At 39.4% G+C, this 17,088-nt stretch overlaps 1 long non-coding RNA gene across 1 annotated transcript; it reads left to right on the plus strand.

The window, feature by feature from the left end:
- Nucleotides 1–10,323: 10,323 nt before the first annotated feature.
- LOC134297453 (uncharacterized) lies at nucleotides 10,324–11,401 on the plus strand. Its single transcript, XR_010004208.1, has 2 exons — nucleotides 10,324–10,825; nucleotides 10,911–11,401. It is a non-coding gene; the product is annotated as an uncharacterized LOC134297453 (long non-coding RNA).
- Nucleotides 11,402–17,088: the final 5,687 nt, after the last annotated feature.

Below are 17,088 nucleotides of genomic sequence, written 5' to 3' on the forward strand. Positions count from 1 at the left end.
GGTTACCTAAAGTTTTGTGATAAGGTGTCAACCTTATGTGATGATATTCCAATCTAGCTCTCATTTCCATCGCAATCCAAGGAAAGTGATTCTGTTCTAAACAAGTGCTTTTCAGCAATGATGAACTGGAAGAGCATGAACAAGCTGAAACTCATTCAAGACAAGATAGAGATGCTCCTGATCAGCCAAGCCACACATCAGGAAACAGGGATTCAGTATATGCTGAATATGGTTTATTTATTTTATTTATTTATGACATTTATACCCTGCCTTTCTCAACCCCGGAGGGGACTCAAGGTGGTTTTACACATAGGGGCCGGGCTGTGGTGCAGGCTGGTGAGCAGCCTGCTGCAATAAATCACTCTGACCATGAGGTCATGAGTTTGAGGCCAGCCCGTGGCGGGGTGAGCACCCATCAATTAAAAATAAAAAATAGCCCCTGCTCGTTGCTGACCTAGCAACCCGAAAGATAGTTGCATCTATCAAGTAGGAAATAAGGTACCACTTATAAAAGTGGGGAGGCAAGTTTAACTAATTTACCACATTGGAATGAGGAAGGGCCGTCAGAGTGGATGATGAAGCAGCTGCTCCCCCCTGTGGCCAGAATCGAACATCCCCTCAGGAGAAGGTTAAACTGCCTCTGCGTCTGTCTGTCTCTGTCTCGGTTCTATGTGTTTATGGGCATTGAATGTTTGCCCTATATGTATATAATGTGATCCACCCTGAGTCCCCTTCGTGGTGAGAAGGGCGGAATACAAATACTGTAAATAAATAAATAAATAGGTAACTATTTGATGCTTTAAAAACATATAACATTTTAAAATAAACATTTTAAAATAGAATTATAAGAGGCATTAAAACATTTAAAACAATATAATCACTAATAATGATGCTTTCCACAATCATAATCCAGGCCGTTCCAATAGTCATTGCACATAATTCCATATCTATCTATTGCACAGGTTCTCCAAAGGCTTGATCACAAAGCCACATTTTCACTCCCTTAGGGAAGGCCAGGAGGGAAGGTTAATCTAATATCCCTGGGGAGAGAATTCCACAGCTGAGGGGCCACCACTGAGAAGCCCCTGTCTCTTGTCTTCACCAGTTATGCCTGCGAGGACAAGAAACAGGGCCTTCTCAGTGGTGGCCCCTCAGCTGTTACACTTCTTCTAAAGATGCAAGTACACAGCTTGGAGATACTCTTGGATTCAGTCCTGACTCTGAGTGCTCAGATTTCTGTTGTGGCCAGAAGTGCCTTTGCACAATTACAACTATTGCAGCAGCTGCGCCCATACCTTGGGCTGTTGGGTTTTGCCACACTGACATATGATTAAGTTATATCTCATTTGGATTACTATAATGCCTTCCATTACAGAACTGCAGCTAGGTTGCTAATGAGTACTTTACAGGGACACCAAATTCCCTGGTTCCAGCAGCTCCACTGTCTGCCAATCTGAGACATAATTCAAAATTTTGGTTTTGATATGTGATTCAGTCTCAGACTGTGTGATAGACCATGTCTTCCAATATGAGCCTTCCTGAGCTTTAACACCAGCAAGAAAGGGACATCTCTCAATCCTACCACCTTTACAGACACAGTTGGAAGGAAAATGAGAGAAGGTACAATACTCCTGATTTCACGATCATGTTAAAAAACAAAGTATGGATTGTCGATGTAGCAATCCCGGGTGACAGCATGATTGAGGAGAAACAACTGGAAAAGCTGACACAATATGAGGATTTAAAGATTGAATTACAAAGACTCTGGCACAAGCCAGTCAAGGTGGTCCCAGTGGTGATCAGCACACTGGGTGCAGTGCCTAAAGACCTTGGCCTGCACTTAAACACAATCGGCGCTGACAAAATTACCATCTGCCAGCTGCAGAAGGCCACCTTACTGGGATCTGCATGCATTATTCGCCGATACATCACACAATCCTAGACACTTGGGAAATGTCCGACGTGTGATCCAATACAACAGCCAGCAGAGTGTCTGCTGTGGACTCATCTTGTTGTGTTTCAAATAATAATAATACACCAGACATTACAGTTGTGGAAAAAAAAAGGTTTGGATCATTGATGTTGCCATCCCAGGTGACAGTCGCATTGACGAAAAACAACAGGAAAAACTCAGCTGCTATCAGGACCTCAAGATTGAACTTCAAAGACTCTGGCAGAAACCAGTGCAGGTGGTCCCGGTGGTGATGGGCACATTGGGTGCTGTGACAAAAGATCTCAGCCGGCATTTGGAAACAATAGACATTGACAAAATTACAATCTGTCAACTGCAAAAGGCCACTCTACTGGGATCTGCCCGCATCATCTGAAAATACATCACACAGTCCTAGACACTTGGGAAGTGTTCGACTTGTGATTTTGTGATATGAAATCCAGCATGTCTATCTTGTTTGCTGTGTCATACAATAAAATAATAATAATAATAATAATAATAATAATAATAATCATCATCATCATCATCATCATCATCTTTATTTATACCCCACTACCATCTCCCTGAAGGGACTCGGTGCGGCTCACAGAATCACTACTAGTGCTAAACATAAAATAAGCAGTATATAAACATGAACATGAAGGATATCACAACATAAACTGTAACATGCATAAAATGACACATAAAATATTTAAATTCCTAAAACGCACACACAGGCTTCCCTAAACTTACTACATAAATCGCAAGGCTTCCCTCCTTAAAAGTATAGTTTTGTGTGTTCTACCCTATGAATAATTTTTGCCCTCTTGTTGCCTAGCCAAACCTTTTTGATCTTGTTGATTAGCCATCTGTGCCCCAGTTGTCATCTCAGACATACAGGAGGTTGTGTTCCTATTGCTTGTCTTTGCTATTAGAGGCTAAGGCATCCTTCCACCTCAATACTGCAGTCAAAAGAGCAATTATTGCTTACTACTTCCTGGCCAAGTCATACCCACTGATTCTTTCTGATCTATGTTCCATCCTTTCCAGATGGTGACTTATACACAGATGATGGGTTCTCACCTGCTGAAGTCCCCATCCTGAAAAAAACCCATCAAAAATGCTCGGCTTCAGATGAAATATTTGCTAACATGCAGTTGTTCCTTATTTGTGGCAGGTTTCTATCAAAGCAGCACTTTTGTAAATGAATAACGCATATTTTCAGCTCTCACGCAATGAGAGAACAGAATGAATAGCTTTTGTTTGACTGTCACATGAAAAATGGTTACAAGAGTATCTTTAATACAGTACTTAATAAATCTTCCCCTGCCTCCACATATACACTTTGATTAGGATAACAATACATCCTCCCAGCACCTCTAATTAATTAGAGGAAAACTAAAAAGAGATTACTACTGCACACTGTGCCATTAAGAATAATATAGTATAGTCTAGCCACAAGACACAGATGATGTTCATGAATTCCATCTTTTCTTCAATGTGACACAACCAGGACACATGGCTGTTTCCTAGATCCTTCCCTCCCATTTTCTGCTCACAATAAAATAGAACAAGTTAAAAGATAATAGGTCTAATACTGTAAAGCAATACACCATATTGGTACCTGAATATTAAACTAGCATTTGAATGTTAGCATTCATAATGTTTATAAAATTAGTCTGTGTGTCTCACTTGTATGGAGCTGAGAAGCTTATTCACACAATAGACATGCCTGCAATTGTTCAACATTACTTTGCCTGGACTTTATGTCACAATGTTATAACTTTCCTGGTGCTTTAGAATGTTGTATCACTGTTGGTTCATTTGGAAAAAAAATCCTTTCCCACTTGACATAGTCTATTGATCACACACACATTCTACCATGGTGTGTGTGTGTGTGTATTATTACAGTCCATGGACCTACAGTTGTTAAGTGGATAACATACAGGAGTTTAGTAGCTATTTTGCATGTAAAGGTGTCATTCTGGTTCATTGCAATATTGAAAGCAAAATGGGACACTGTGGGTGTGGTTTTCTTATTCTTCCCTTAAGGATTCCCTGGCAGGGACACCATAAACTACTTCTGGTGGTTGGTGTAAGAAGACCCTGGGATTCCCAGGAATTCTAAAGAGAACTAAGGTACATTTGTTCATTCTCCAACATGTTTGATATCATCATCATCCCCATCAATTGTTTTTATAATTAGGAACAATGCAATAGTGCAACCAATATAAGCTTATTCAGGATTAAATACCAAAGAAAACATGGCCTTCAGACCCAACTGTGGAACTGTTTAAACAGGTTTCTTCCTCAAAAAAATAGTTATAGTATTGTCCTGGTAGAAAGCCAGTTAAAGCTTTTTACTTTAGTGAGGCACCCAAACTTCCTGGCTGAGGATTTTAAATACTCTTCCCTAAAATGCAAATCTCACGATTTCATAGAACTCAGTCATGTTAACTAAAGTGGAATCTAGTGTAGTGTGAATGGGCTCTTTGTTACAGTATTTATAAAAACATAGCTTGTCTAAGACAAGCAAGAAAAAAGTCAGTACTAAATATAAGAGGTTGTTTTATATAGGTTGAATTTCCTTTTTCTGGGAATCTGAAAGACTTCAAAAACGGAAACTGTTTGTTGCCCAACACTTCTACCTTTGAAAAAAAAAGTGATTAGTTACACATCCAGTTTTTCTCAAGGAGCTTTCACTACAGCAGTCTCAAATTTGATGGAGGAAGGGAATGGGGAGGAACTCTGGGGCCCTGCCTACACTGCCATATGATGCAATTTGAAACTGCATTGTGTGCTCAGTGTAGACTCATATAATGCAGTTCAGTGCAGTTAAACTGCATTATATGGCAGTGCAGAAGAGGCCTGGGTTCTGTTTCTAGATTGACACAAATCCCCTATAAAATGTCAGTGGGCTCAAGGAATGTTGCAAAGCCCTGTTTCCCCGTATTCTTAATTCACTATGTGTATGAAAATACAGGTACAGTGTTCCCTTGCTACTTCGTGGTTCACTTTTCGCTTCCTCACTCTTTCACGTTTTTTGTTTGTTTGTTTGTTTGTTTTTGTGGTCCAAGGCACTCTCAGAATGCCTTGGACCTTAATGCTATCCAATCAAAAGTGCTATCTATTAGGCATGGGTGAATTAATTGGAATCGTCGTAAATCGGAATAAAACGGATCTATTTTGGGTTCTTAACGGGGTTCCGAGGTAGTTTGGTGGTTCGGAATTAACCTTCCAATTCAAAGCGTTGGAGCCCATTTATTTAATAGCTTTGGAATACCTTCGGATATATGAGAAAGCGTTTTTAATTCAACCAAACTTTGTTTGCAGGGAGGACCAGCCTAGCCTGGGCTTGCCTCCTTGCCCAATCAGTGCTGATTATTATAATACAGTAGAGTCTTTGCAGAAAGGGAAGAGTGTTTTCTCTCCTGGCTAGCATCAGGCTTAATAAGCATCGGGCTTAATAACAGCCCCATAGAAACCAAGCCCTGAGTGTTTTTTCTCCTGACTAGCATCAGGCTTAACAACAGCCCCATAGAAACCAAGCCCTGAGCATTTATTCTCCTGGCTAGCATCGGGCCTAATAACAGCCCCATAGAAACCAAGCCCTGAGCGTTTACTCTCCTGGCTAGCATTGGGCTTAATAACAGCCCCATAGAAACAAGCCCTGAGCATTTATTCTCCTGGCTAGCATTGGGCTTAACAACAGCCCCATAGAAACAAGCCCTGAGCATTTATTCTCCTGGCTAGCATCGGGCCTAATAACAGCCCCATAGAAACCAAGTCCTGAGCGTTTACTCTCCTGGCTAGCATTGGGCTTAATAACAGCCCCATAGAAACAAGCCCTGAGCATTTATTCTCCTGGCTAGCATTGGGCTTAACAACAGCCCCATAGAAATAAGCCCTGAGCATTTATTCTCCTGGCTAGCATCGGGCCTAATAACAGCCCCATAGAAACAAGCCCTGAGCGTTTACTCTCCTGGCTAGCATTGGGCTTAATAACAGCCCCATAGAAACAAGCCCTGAGCATTTATTCTCCTGGCTAGCATTGGGCTTAATAACAGCCCCATAGAAACAAGCCCTGAGCATTTATTCTCCTGGCTAGCATTGGGCTTAACAACAGCCCCATAGAAACAAGCCCTGAGCATTTATTCTCCTAGCTAGCATCGGGCATAATAACAGCCCCATAGAAACCAAGCCCTGAGCGTTTACTCTCCTGGCTAGCATTGGGCTTAACAACAGCCCCATAGAAACAAGCCCTGAGCATTTATTCTCCTAGCTAGCATCGGGCATAATAACAGCCCCATAGAAACCAAGCCCTGAGCGTTTACTCTCCTGGCTAGCATTGGGCTTAATAACAGCCCCATAGAAACAAGCCCTGAGCATTTATTCTCCTGGCTAGCATTGGGCTTAATAACAGCCCCATAGAAACAAGCCCTGAGCATTTATTCTCCTGGCTAGCATTGGGCTTAACAACAGCCCCATAGAAACAAGCCCTGAGCATTTATTCTCCTAGCTAGCATCGGGCATAATAACAGCCCCATAGAAACCAAGCCCTGAGCGTTTACTCTCCTGGCTAGCATTGGGCTTAACAACAGCCCCATAGAAACAAGCCCTGTGCATTTATTCTCCTAGCTAGCATCGGGCATAATAACAGCCCCATAGAAACCAAGCCCTGAGCGTTTACTCTCCTGGCTAGCATTGGGCTTAATAACAGCCCCATAGAAACCAAGCCCTGAGCGTTTTCTCTCCTGGGTAGCATGGGGCTTAACAACCCCATAGAAACTGCATTACACATTTAATGTAGATGGCCCCAAAGTGTATATCAAGAGTTATTTCCTCTTTTCCCCCAACATTCTTTTTTTAAAAAAAAAAATATGCTGGCTTCACTCTAGTATATAGCCAAACATCAAAACCACATATATGATATGTCTTTATTGGTTTACCATTTTCCTTTCCATCCTGTATCTGTAAGAGCTACATGTTAACTATGTGGGGAGAACAACTAACAAACATGAGGGCATCATTTCAAGGAAGCTGATCCAGTAGCCTTCATCCAGAAACATGTGGCAACACACACAAGTGCTGACCTTTTTCTGACATCATAGCAATGTAAAAAGATTCATGTGGTAAAATGAATATATTACTTTTTAACTCCTCTATTGTATTCCTTTTCTTTTATTTAAGAGGCTACAAAAACTTGCTATTTTTAGTATTCTGCTTCTACAGTGGCTTATTCTCTCAGGCATTAACTTTTGGAAACTCTGTTTTCTCTGTGTTTGTGAAAATCCTCTACTTTGCCTTTCTCATCTTCACAGCTTTTCTTCTTGCCTTCCTTCCTTCATTGTTGTTGTTACACTTTGTTTTCTTAATATTGTTTTGTCCAAATATTCTCTTTTGTTATGATTTTTTTCCTGGCTTCCAGTTTTTTCTATTTAATCTGTGTTCTTGTCATCTTCATTCCACAGATACTTTCCTCTTGGTTAGAGTCCAAGTGAATTCTCCTGTATTGTGCCTTTTCCCTTACTCTGTTTTCCTGTGCTCAATTTGGAACAATTTATCTTCTAAAATTCCTGAATTATTTAAACTTTTTTTAAAAAACAGATTTTCTCTTTTGCCATTTATTTCTTGTTTTCCTTTCCAATTGTGTCACTTGCCATGCCATAAAATTCTAAATTTGGGTTTGGATTGAACCATATTTATATTAATTGCAATGAGATTAATAGACTAATTCATGTCCCCTAAGTATGGCTCTACACTATAGAATTCATACAGTTTGACACCACTTGAACTACCATTCTCCTTGGCAGAGAATGTTGAAGATCTTGTAAAACTACACTTCCCATGATTTTCTAGCATTGTATTATGGCAGTTAAACTGCATTGAATCTACCGTGTAGATGCACCCTAGGTTCGCATCCAACCATCATCTTTCAAAGATAGCTATCCTTATATTGTTGTTTTCTGAGGAAAAAGAACCATGATCCATGGCTAATTCTTCATTAATTTTTGCGTATTTATATTTAGACTACTGACCACTAAAGGTTGGTGGAATCATCTTGAATTTACAATAGCAAAAATATTGAATTTCAAAAGTTAGGGACGTTTAGACAATCAGTTTCTCCCCCTGTCCAGGGAATACTTGAGAAAAGAAATTAGCTATCCCACTCTGATGCTGATCTACCTGGTGGCCATATTCCTAAAGCTATACATTTGTTAATCATAGGAAAGGAAGATATGCTGATATTTTTGAGGAACAGAATTTATAACTCCCAACAAGCTTTTTGCAATCTTCTAGGTTTGCTCTGACCTCTCAAAATCCCCCACATATTTATATTAATGAAGCCCCTAAACCATAAGATCTCCAGTATGTAGTTTCCAATGAGTCAATAGAATCCAAAACTACAAATCAGAAGTAAATGTACAGAAGCCATACCCAGATTTCTGTCTGGCAATTTTAATTTTCACATTCCCTTTTTTTTCTGAGGGAGATATCTGTAAGCCTCCACATCACATGTTGTAAAAACAGGTTAAGCAACAAATTGAAGTAGAATCTGCAGGGGGTTTGTGCATATTGTCCCACCATGTCCTGTTAAGATTGTGAACACACAACTACTACTCTACTTGTGCATATCTAATCATTTCATAAACATTTAATTTTAAATAACAATATCAGACATCATAACAACCTCATAAAAATCTCTGTGTGATAGAAATGAAGAAAAAAGACTTTCAGTTATGTTTTACTAGTTTGATAATATATTTTGCAGGACTGAGATAACTTGGCAGAACAGACACAGAGGCACAGTTCAGAAGGAAATGCCCTTTTACAAAAAAGGCATTTCTTCAGATGATCCCTTGTCTGTGTTAAAAGCCTAATTATTCAGTCATTAGACAGTAGAACTGGTGTTGCATTTAAATTTAGTTTGGAATGCGAGCCAAAATCCAAAGGAATAAAGGAAACATTTTGCAGATGGCTTTGTATTATAACAGCACAAGAAGGCAGTCTGCGTGTTCCAGAGAGAGAAGAATGTATTAATCTTTACCCATCCTGGATCTGAGAGTAAAGAAAACTGATTTGCTTCCAACTCAAAAGCAATCCCAGCATCAAAACCTGAGCAATTTACTTAGTCCCAATATGCAGTTGTGCTTGCCAGCTTTAGATGGCCTCATTCTGAAATGTACAATATGAGATACAAAACTATGCCCAAAGCATGCAGAACACCTACTGCTAAAAGCAGCTGACAAGACTGTTGTGAGTCAAGCTAAAATGAATAGCTTGCCCATGTACACTCCCCTCCCCATCTACTTTAAAATCTGAATTTTGGGAGTCAAATGTTGGTGAAGATCCAACTGTGACAGATCACATCTCCCAGGCTGGCCTTGCAGTTCCAACCCTTATAGTCCTACCATTCATGCTGTTTTGTCTTAATCCCTTTCTGGATCAGTTTTCTGGGTCTCACGGTGATCTCTTTAATGCAGATTTGTGTCTGTGTTTTGGGTGGGTTCTATGTGGTAGAATTGACCTGAATTCAATATAGTCTTAATCAGGACCGTAGGCAGAAAAAAAATTTGGAGGGGGTTTTGAAAATTTGGGGGGGGGGGGGTTAACCCCTAACCCCCACCCCCACCCCCCCACCCCCCGCCACTACAGATCTGTCAATATCTGCTTGAGATAGTGCCTGGAGGGACTCTTAATTTTTTGTGTCTCATAGACTTAGCATGCGGATTTGGTTAACCAGTTACAATTCATGAGTAAACCAGGGTTTTTTTTAACCTGAAAAATTTCAGGGGTGGTTTGAACCCCTAACCCCCCCCCCCCCCAGCTACAGGCCTGGTCTTAATAGGAACTGCCAGAGACAGATTTAAAACAAGTATTGGATTAATAAACATATTTATCTATTAGTCTATTCTCTTAGGCGCCCAGAACCATAGTTATTCTCTCTTCTGATTGCCTATCCTACCTCTCCTCAATTCAACTCTGTCTCTTCAAATCCACCCTTCTCAAAACCAAAACCTTATCTCTATCAGATTCAAAACCCTGTCTGACAGTCGCAGAGACATACTTCTACTTTTCTTATATCCGTTTCTCCCAGTCTCTCCTTCCTTGTCTTCAAGCCCAGTCTGGGCATTGCCTCCTTCACACCAACCTTCAACTTATTTTTCTCATATGATCTGAGCTTTGATGAAAGCTGTAGAAGACTCAAGACCAGAATTACATATTAATAATCACATATGGAATATCAAACATCAGAATCTTATGCATACTGTATTATTTATTTAAACAAGATTGTATAAAATATGCATAAAATCCAGATGTTTGAAATGCAATAAATAATCCTCAGTATTAACCATGTTATGATTGAGCCTCATGGCTCTGTTACTGGCAGACGTGGGCGTAAGACTCCTCGAGAGTCAGATACTCTCGAGGAGCGAGAAAGAAAGAGACTGCGAGATATCTTTGCAGCACCATCTGACGAAGAGTCTTTTGAGGGGTTTACGGAGAGAATGGAGGAGGGGCTGGTTAGCTCGGAGGAGGATGAGATGGATTGGACTCGGGTGAGGGAGGAATTGGGTGCCATTGGCAATGATGGGATGGAAGATGAATGGGGACCTTCAGGATTAGACCCATGGACAAGCTGGAGGGATGGGACGGGATCCACAGCTGGGGATGCTGTGGGGCGTAGTCAGAGGTGTTCCAGCTCTGATGAGGAAAGTGATGAGGAAATGCCCGGGTTAAGGAGGGCAGCTGATAGTGATGAGGATTTGTAACTGGCATAAAATGAGGCTTGGGAGCAATTGCAAATTGCGTTGGGCAAGGTAATCTGGACGAACGCTTGGGATCTGTGTGGGACGCTTTCCTGAAGACTGGTGTGTTTTCGTGTGCTGATACGTAAGTTGTTTTGGAATTTGGGGTCAGACGGCAGGAGGAATTGTGTGGGCTTTTGTTTGTGCAAACTTGTGCTTAATCTCATTAGCTTTGACCTTCCGTCGTCTTCTTGACGGACGCCATCTCCTGCTTTGGATTTCGGACTGAACTGACCACGGCTTGACTTCCCCCTACTCGGACTTGGTGAAACTACAAACGTTCTGCTTCTGGCTTGAACTACGGAAAGGAACTGGGTCTACTCTACTGCTTCAATCCTCGGCTGATCTGTGTGTATTGGAAATCTTGCCTGCTGTGTGGAGGAGTGACTCAAGTTACTCAAAGCACAGTGCTGGCAGCAGAGAGGAATCTGCTGCCAATTAATTGCATTCTTTTGAACACTTTGTTCCCCGGCTTCTGTTTTGTTTATCCCCAGGCTGAAGCAAGCTGTTTTGTTTTTACCCGGATTAAACTCCGGTTTAATCCGGTTTATCTTTTGAACGTTTTTCCTTGCCCCTTTTTGCTTTTAAAGGCTAATACTGCCTGGCCCTTGTATTTTACGGGCATTTTGAGTTCTGTTATCCAATAAACTCTGTTATCTTTGATCTTGTGGCGTTCTGTCCTTGACAAACCATCTGATGTTGGCATTTAATTTATAACCAGACATGTATTTTATAGGTGGTATTATATACTTGATACTCTGTAGTTGGCCTTTTTATATTTCTTATATAAAACCTAAAGTATTTTTCATGCAATGGGGGAATTCTAAATGTTTATATAAACGTGCAGTGTGTATATAAACCTGCAAATACACTTAGTCCCTACAGCTATACCTTGACTGAAGGAAAAAGGTGTTTTATTGTTGCTGCTATTGTTATTGATATTACAGCAGTTCCACAAAACACTGCCCTTATATACACCTTAAGGCAGAAAAGAGATTACATACAGGTCTGTACCTGTATATTTACACTCATATTCCAGAGACAAATATATGTTTTGCTAATTTAAGTTTATACTTGTGCCTCCCCAATTTTTCCCACCTCCTCCAGAATAAGAGAATAACTACACTTCCAGTGTCAAAGACTTATGCATGTAACAGACATGCCTTTCCTTACCTTCTTTCTTTTGGAATTCAACAGAAGATCAAAAAGTATACTATAAAGAGCAGTTAAATATTTATTTCAAAACATTGCACCCTAAAAATGATGCTAGTACTTTAAAAAGTACTTTTATTTCCAGGCCCCTTAAGTGGTGTACTAAATTTGGCAATTTTGTCAACTGCCATTTTTCATCTTCACTGCAAAACAATTACATCACTGCAATCTAATCGCAAATACATAGTCAAGCAAGGAAAAGAAAGGCTATAATCCAAGTTTCTTTCATAACAGCTTTAGATTTGGGTTGTTGTTTGCACATATTTTTCTTGTTGTTGTGTTTCTTCAAGTAGTTTCTGATCTATGGTGATCCTAAAAGGAGCCTATCGTGGACTTTTCTTGGTAACGTGTCATGAGGGGGGGGGGGTTATCTTTGCCTTCTTTTGGGGCTGAGAGGGTGTGACTTTCCAAAGATCACCAATTTCAAGGCTGAACAATTACTTAAAAATTCATAATTCAACACTTAAACTATTAGACCACACCAATCCTGTAAAAAGATATATCCTATATCCTGATACCTATATCAAAACATTCATCCAGTAAATTCAGAAAGAAATAATTAATTTCATGACATAAATAGGGAGAAAACATATATAGTTTCACCAACGGTAGTGGAAATAGTTGGGTCTCATGACAGGATGTAGTGATTTTGATCCAAATGTTGGGGATAATGTTTAGCACCTTTGACAGCTCTTTTGAAGTCTGAACTTCAAGAGAACTTTAAGAGAACTAAAACTGGGAGCAGATTCTTCTTCACTGACATGGAAGCCAAAAGCTGCTACTAACTAGGTGGCTATATTGAAATCTGATTCTGTCTAAGAACCTGCCCAGGTTGTGATATTCTTCTCTGAGTCCTGATACCTCACAACTGGTGAAGGCACAAGATAGGACCTCCTCAATGACAGCCCATTGGGTCTGGAACTTGCTTCCTAGAGAGACTAGAATGCCCGCTCCCTTTGCTGTCTGTCAATGGAAGGTAGTTTTTCTTTATTCCGGCAGGTTTTAGAAATGAAGCTTTTAAAGAAAGAATTTAATACAATTTTAATGCATAGTTTTATTGTACTTATTTGAATTGTATTTATTGACTTTGGCTGAATCTACACTGCCCTATATTCCAGGATCTGATCCCAGATTATCTGCTTTGAACTGGATTATATGAGTCTACACTGCCTGATAATCTGCGATAAAAAGATAATCTGATGTCAGGTCCTGGAATATAGGGCAGTGTAGATCCAGTCTTCATCACATATTGGAAATTATTTCCATATGGTGGATAGCTTAATACTATTTTAATGTTCGATCCTGGAATATATGGCAGCGTAGATTCAGCCTTTATCACATGTTTGACATTATTTCCATATGATAGAGAGCTTGATTCCATTTTAATGTTCATCTTTGTCTCTTTCAGTTATACCATACTTGTTTTAAATTCTAAAGCACTTTTAGTCCCAGTTTTAGGGGGAAAGTGAGATATAAAGAAAGGAGGAGGAATGAGAGTAGATGGTGATTTGGGCAGAGTATGCTTGATCAAAGAATATGGCTGGAGTTCAGCAAGTACAAAAACACAGCAAAGGAGATATGTGAGAAGTCTTTCAAAGACACAGCACCTAATCCCTGTAGGGTTACAATGCTCAGCACACTGAAATGATTAAGACTTACCTCTGAAGGAATATGATTATCTGTAGCTAGTATTTAGAGGCTATTTAACATTACTGCACAAGTATCAGATACACACTTCTTAGGAAGCAGAAGTCAATGGCAGGGGCATGTTTCTCTTGAAAGATTTATTCCAACATGCATGAAAAATTTTTCACCTAAATGCATATTTTCTTCTAGACATACACTATAGCTTTTGGGCAGCTTTTTAGCGGAATGAAAACTGACACATCTGGGGTTTCAATACTCACCCGAGAAACCTACATCTGAAGGATTTCCGGAAGAATTTGGCTATTACTATTCTTCTTCCTTTTTGCAAAATAGCATTTCTGAATACAGTGGAACCTCTACTTAAGAGTGTCCCAATTTAAGAGAATTTGAGTTAAGAGCTATCATTCAGTCCTGGTTTCGCTTTGACATACGAATAGCATTTTGACTTAAAGGCTAGTGCCAGAAGGAGCGCTAGCACCAGAAGTTGGAAAGGGACTGTCACTTTTATGTCAGCTGTAGAAATAATTTTCTGAAAAGGCAGCCTAAAGATACTAGGGATTAATAGTTTAAAAACATAAGACATTGGTGAATGTGGTGAAAAGCCTTGGGATTCAAGTGGCCAAAACTATAGCCTGATATCTAGTAGAGGAAAATAAATTGTAATAATAAATGCAACAGAATCCAAAACTGTAGATGAACCTTAACGAATAAACATGTTACCCTGAAATGGTGGTAAGAAACCTACAAGTGAACTGTATCATATCATGATTAATTCAGGCACAAAGTTTCAGCAAGGGAAAGTTTGTGGGTTTTATCTCATTAACTTGATTCATTTTACCACTCATTAATTGTGACACATATGTAAAATGTGGGTGGCTATGTTATTATCAAAGGATCCACAAAAATACAGAAACAGAACAGTCAGCCTTTCACATACACCATAGGCAGCAAATTATTGGGTCAAGCCTGCAGAGAATATGAGTAGCTGAAGTCCTAGGAGTCAGTGAATGACATTTCTCAAAGTAGAATGCTTGGTCAGTACAAGTGTAGTGATGCATTTATGGTTGCTTCTCCCATGAGAGAAAGCAAGGCACCTTTCTCAAGTAGCTGATTAGGGATGTCAAAAAAGGGTTGTGAATGTGATTGTATTTTTACTCTCAGAAAAAGGGAGAATACTTGTGAGATTTTGTGCCTTCATTGCAAAAATAATTTGACTAGTTGGTTGTTATTCATGTTATGTCTATAATTACCGTAACATTTTATTTATGTGCATTTTAGGGTTGATTGATTTTACTGTGGTATTGTTTTGTATTGATGATGTGAATTATGTTTTCCTTTGATATTGATGTATCTGTATTTATTGCATCGTATGTATTTTTACATTACGAGTGCTTTGTAAGCCACCCCAAATCCCTTTTGGGAAATGGGGGCGGGGTAGAAATAAAGGATTATTATTATTATTATTATTATTATTATTATTATTATTATTATTATTATTATTATTTGACCAGAGCTGGCGTATGTATGTATGTATGTATATGTATGTATGTATGTATGTATGTGTGTGTGTGTATATATATATATGTGTGTGTGTGTGTGTGTGTATGTATGTGTGTATATCTATCTATCTATCTATCTATCTATCTATCTATCTATCTATCTGTGGAAAACAAAACAGAATGGTACCCATTCCAAATTTTATTTATTCCATATGTGGAAACTAGCTAGAGTGACAATCTAACACATATGGAAACTAGCTAGAGTGACAACCTTAAAAGGCCAGCATCCTGTACTCCACTTCAGGAGAATTTAGGCAGTCCAGGACAATCTATAGGCACTTCTACACTGAGTCTATAATCCATCTTGGAACTAATTTGGGGAAAACAAATTTCGCTGTGCAGATAATCTGGTTGCCTGGAACCGATCTGAAAACAGGAAGGTAATTACATTGAACATGGAATCTAGCCTCAAATAATTTTGCAGAATGTTTTCCCAGTTCCAGAAGATATGAGCATCAGTGCACCAGAGGTATACGGAATAATAAAGGGGATGGCAATGGCAGGGGTAATCAATTACCCATCATAGGGGGTCACTTAGTCCCTGCTGCTCAGCCATGCTCTTGGGGTGCTTTTTGGCAGCCCCTGTTCTGGATTATTTACTGAGCTTCAGCAGGGGCAGGTGTCTGCAATGTGTTCCACATTTTGTGGAACCAATTTCACCCTGGATCTGAGATACACTGGCGTCTGCTGCAGCGCATCTTTTGGCTGCACTTGGACTTTCCTGATACTTTTAAGAATGTTTTGTATTGTCTTAAATGTGCACTGCCACACACATTGGCAATGTGCATTTTATGGCCACCACGGTCTAGGGACAGCTTCAATTCTGAGTCAGTGTAGAAGTGCCCTAAAATATATGCACTTCTGACCTCCAACAAAGGGGAACAACCAAACACAGGTGTTGCGGCCTGTTAGTATCTACTGCATTAGCAAGTTGCCTTTTGCCTTTCTCTACCTAATGACAGGACCGGCACTGAAGATTACATCTATCTTGCTTCTTCTCACATACTCTTTATCTCTTATGTTACACATGTGCACGCACACAAACACACAGATTTCTTTTCTCTCTGAGATAGGATTTTTGCTTGCCTCCTGTGCACACCTTCCCCAATTAAATGGTTTTATCAGCTCATCAGCCATCTTTCCAATGCTCAACCAATTTGATTTGGTGCCAGTTCTCTGACTTAGTTGTAAAACAGATGGAAATTTTACAACAGTGGATATCTAACATTCAAAACAAACACTAGAGATCATATGATTCATGTTAATGAGATATAAATGTTTCAAGCCACTAGGAAAATGCTTTTGAATGGCGTAGAACATTTCTACCAGTTAAAGTATGGACAATTTAATTTCTTTTGCTAGGCAATATCAATTAATAAGAAAATTATTACTTCAGTGTGCCAATTTAACTCATGGATTTAACTACTCTTCCAGCCAGAGCAGTTAAGTCCATGAGTGAAATCCTTCTGATCCAATGGACCAGCTACAGGGTGTAGGTTTTTGCTATAGACACTGTAATTGAGTTAAATGCGATTTGATTCTAGGAATGTGTGTATAGATTGAAGCTTAGAAAGCATATTTTTGTTTCTTTTATTTTCTTTTGAAGGGATAAATATAATTTTATAAAAATTCAAAAGACATCTGTGGTGGTTACACTACAAATATATGGCATTTAGTCAATCAGTAGATTTCACCAGATTTGTGGTCTCCTGGTATCGTCTGAAGATTGCTTATTGTGAAAGCTTTTGTCACTCTTGCCTTGAATTCCATTCTTGACAGAAAAACGTGTTTTTGCAAGAGCTATTAATTTGGATAGGTTTTATTCAACTGTACTGGAGAAATTGCTTTGCAAATGGGAAATATGGAGTAAAACCTATTTTCATCACTCCCACAAAAGGACAATGGTTTCTGAGACCTATATCAGTGATAT

Source organism: Anolis carolinensis, chromosome 3 (genome assembly GCF_035594765.1).
Source record: "Anolis carolinensis isolate JA03-04 chromosome 3, rAnoCar3.1.pri, whole genome shotgun sequence".
NCBI lineage: Eukaryota > Metazoa > Chordata > Lepidosauria > Squamata > Dactyloidae > Anolis > Anolis carolinensis.